Genomic DNA, 4,485 nt, shown 5'->3' with positions numbered 1-4,485 from the left:
AACCTCTTCCACGAGCAAAACATGATCAACACCATAATGCTATGGATGTTCGATACATCACAATGTAACTAGATTATTGACTCTAGTGCAAGTGGGAGACTGTTGAAAATATGCGCTAGAGGCAATAATAAAATGGTTATTATCATATTTCCTTGTTCATGATAATCGTCTATTGTTCATGCTATAATTGTATTAACAGGAAACAGTAATACATGTGTCACATCCCTAACCCTTAACCAAGATAGCATTGTGCTCATGTCTTCTTTGCATTTGCATCTAAGAAGTTTCAACAAAAACAACAAAGTGGCAAAGGAAAAACTCAAAACCCTAGCCACCATTTCAATTAAAGGAAATTTCAACTAGTTCAAAATCAATGAACCCAAAATGGCCTCAAGAAATGTTCAAACTTTCTGATAAATCATGAAAGTAAATGAGCATTGGAGAAAACTATTTTCTTGACACCTTAAGCATTTTAAATAAATGCAAAAGCCACTGGTTTCAAATTTAAAATTTGAAATCAGAAACTATAATTTTCCAAAAATGTTGGAAGTCTTGGAAATGAGTGGGGATATTATAACAAATATTTCAGGAGGTCTAAAATAGTTTTTACTTTTTGTTTTGGAGCTGAAATAATTAGCAAAGCAATAAATAGCAAAACAGAAAAAAACAAAAACAGAGGAAATGGAAAAAGACTTACCTGTCGCCCAAGCCAGGCCCGGCCCATCTCCCCGCTCGTCCCCTCCCTCGCGCCAGTAGGCAGCAGGAGGTGGCCGCCGCCTCCTCCGGCGCGGACAAGCACCTGCGTGCCTGCATGGCCGCCGGTTCGCGCTGGCGACGACGGGGATAAGCTCTCCAGAGCTTCCCCTATCCATTCCCCCGCCTCGGTTCTTCCCCTCCTCCCGGATCCCCTCCTTCTCCCTGCTGCCGCCATTAGAGCCGAGCTCGAGCTCGAGCTGGCCGTGCCCCTGGCCATAGGATCCCCTCCCAGAGCACGCCATTAGCTCCGCCTCGTCGCCCTGGTCGTCTCTGCAGAAGCCGAAGCCTCCTCGAGCCCTGCAACGCCCGCAACGTCGTCGTCTTTCTCCTCCGGCCGCCGGACCTCTCCCGTCGATTCGTCGCCCCCAGGCCTTCCCCGAGCCGTCTGAGCTCTGCTCTGCACTCCCTGTGAGCATGCGGTCGTTTCCCCTAAGTTTTCCCCGTCGATCCCCTCCTCTAGCCCTAGTTTCACCGGAGCCCGACGAGGACCGCCGCTGCCGCTCGTCGCCGGTAGCCCTCCGATGTCCAGCTCGTCCTTCCGATGGCACCAACAGCTCCAGGACGACGCGTAGATGCTGTAGCAGCTAAGAACCGAGCGTAGATCCCCTTGTTGCAAAGACCCCGATGACGCCCGAGCCTTGGCCGCCGCCAAGCTCGTCGCCGGCGTCATCTCCGGCCAGATCAGCCCCGGCTAGGCGCAGAAATGAAGCTGCGGGAGACGTGTCGTTCCTCTGGTGCTCTCCGCGCAGCATTTGGCCCCCTGTGCACCGTTTCCGAGCCCCTCCGTCGTGCTGGTGGTCGCCGGAGGTTCCCCGCCGGCGAGGACGACCTCGCCGCCGGTGGAGGTCGACGTGGCAAGCTAACCCAGCCGATTAGTGACTTAATCACTCGCTGACAAGTGGGCCCAAGGCCAAGTCAAACCTCAGTTAGGGCTGGTCAGCGCGGGATTAGTCCCAGAGAGGCTGACCAGTGGGGGCCCCTGTCAGGTTTGACCTGAACAGGTCGGCTGACCTGCTGACGTGAGCCTGATGCAAGAAATGGAATTTCCAGTTTAAAACTAGTTCACGAAATTGCTAAAAATTGCAAAAATCATAGAAATTAATCTGTAACTCCAATGAAAATAAATTATATATGAAAAAGTATGAGAAAAATTCAAGGATTCTGATTATGCTATTTTCAACTATGTTTGAAAAAGTTATAGGACCCTAAATTGTGAAATAAGGAATAATTCAATTCTTTAATCACTTTATAAATGGAATTTGCAAAAATATCCAAATTTCATTATAAATACAATGATCACACACTGCCTAGATATAAATCAGTACCATAACATGACTTTTCATGCATGTTAACATTAGGTTGGTCTGAGCATCAGGTCGAATCAATTGAACCGGTATCCGAGAATACCCGTTTGAATTGCTATTCGAATGTGATTCAAATCAACTCTAAACCTAAAACATCTTGGTTATAATAACTTATCACTTTGCATTCTCATGCCATGCTCATGCATCATTTTGATTGCATATGATTGTTATTGAATGTTGCCATTCATTTCGGTAGGCTCCGCACCCCCGGATTCCACCGAATATCCGTCTGACGGATATCGTTCCTCCTCTGAGAAACAAGGCAAGCAACCCTTTTGATCATCTCGATAACTCCTATGTTCTTGCTCCTGCACCTATTTAATGCATTAGGATCAAATGCTTCAACTGCTTTTGCCACGATAGTTGGACCCACTTCCTTTGCATGACTTAACCTTGTCACAGTAAACAGCCGAACCTTGCAACCTAGCATACCTGGTAGTTGCTTGAGCTATGGTGTGCCTTATCCTGCTATGCATGCTATGCTTAGAGTTGTGTATGGTCTGTCATCTGGGAGATGAACAGAAATGTGGAATGTGTTCGGTGAGCAAAGGTTGTGTGTTGAACTTGATTTGGTAAAGGTACCGGTGAAAGGCTGTGTAGGAGTACATGGCGGGTTGTTTCATTGGAACCGTCCTTAGGAACTGAGTTCCGTGTATGTAATCCAAGACTAGATACTACCACATGCTGGGCCCTGAAATATGACCCCGCTTGGCCTATTAATCGCGTAGTACTCGGTCCAGGAGTTGCAAGTAGTTTCTGGTGTTTATAGTCATGCTGGAGGCCGTGCATGGTGCTGACCTGAGAGGTGGACCGTGATGCGGTAGGCAGTGGCACGGTGTACCAAGTGGCACCCGGATGGTGGGCTTGGGAACCCTGCGCACATCGTTTGAGGCCGTGGCGGAAACCTCGGTCGGACTTCCGTACGGGTTACTCTCAGATAGGCGATAAACCTGGACTAGGTACTAGTGTGGTTAACGGTCGTGGCCGACTCCCTCGCTGGGCTTCCGCTTGAAGGTTGCCGAGGTGCATGACGTGCACATAGCGATAAGTGGCGAGAGCGTGTGTGACGAAGTACACCCCTGGAGGGTTATGATCTATTCGAATAGCCGCGTCCGCGGATATGGACTACTTGGAGACATATGTTGTTCATAGATAACTTCAATGGCTACTCATAAAATTGTCAAGATAAGCGTGAGTGTCGTGGACGGCATTTCCGTATGGAGACGGAATGATTCCACGATAGTGTATTGTTGTGGTGTTAGTGGACTCGTGTGCGAGAAATCAAGTTGTCAAAACTAATTTCAAAATGCAAGTTGTCTAGCCACGAGTCAAATGCTGGCTTTCTGCCTGAAACCCCACAATACCTTTTGATACCTTGCATGAGTAGTTAGTTCTCCTAAAGTCTTGCTGAGTACCTTCGTACTCATGTTTTCTTAATAAATGTTGCAGAGGTTGCTAATGAACCTAATGGAGGGTTCTTCGTAGACATCGACGACGACGAGTAGCTGGTGTCCCAGCTACGATCTGGCCCTACGTCGGCTCTGTAGTATAGTCAGGCCACATGCCTACTAGTTGCCCTGTCTGTACCCAGACAGTTTATAACTCTTCCGCTGGCTTGTATTGTATGACTGCTATTATGGGTCGTGAGACCCTTAATGTGTAATATTATGTGTGTGGCTCTTTCGAGCCTCTTAAATAAAGCTTGTATGGTTATGGTTATGTTGTGATGCCATCGATGTATCTATACATATCGGTATGCCATGCATACGTGTGTCTTACTTGATATGTATGGGGTTCGAATACCTAGTCGTGAACTTTAGTAGCCCTCCTTACAAGGAAATGCCCCTTTGTGATCCAATGAGCCTTGGTAGTTCGCTACTGCTCCGGACACATTGGTTGACCGGCATGTGTCCTTCTTAGCTGCTGTGTCTGTCCCCTTTGGGGAAATGTCACGCGACGTAATGGAGTCCTTGTAGCTTGCTACGACTCGTCTACGTTCGTTGATGACCGACACCTGCTTTGTTGGGTCATGTATGCCTGTCCTTGTGCGGAACTGCCACTTTGGTTTATGACTAGACATGTCGATCCGGGTTCTTTGACATTGGTTTGCTAGCGACACTATCGCATACGTGAGTCAAAAGACGCAAACGGTCCCAGCTAAGGTAAGGCTGCAGCCGTGGAGTTAACCGTGCGTGAGACCACAAAGGGATGCGATGTGTTACAGGCTGGATTCCTATGGCTTAGGATCGGGGTCCCGACAACATGTGTGAATAAATAGATCACAATGTGTCCCTAGCAAGCCTCTAGTTGGCTAGCTCGTTAGTCAATAGATGATCATGGTTTCCTGATCATGGGCATTAGATGT

Source organism: Hordeum vulgare, chromosome 2H (genome assembly GCF_904849725.1).
Source record: "Hordeum vulgare subsp. vulgare chromosome 2H, MorexV3_pseudomolecules_assembly, whole genome shotgun sequence".
Taxonomy (NCBI): Eukaryota; Viridiplantae; Streptophyta; class Magnoliopsida; order Poales; family Poaceae; genus Hordeum; species Hordeum vulgare.
The sequence above is the reverse complement of the archived record's forward strand: the minus strand, read 5'-3'. Positions refer to the sequence as shown.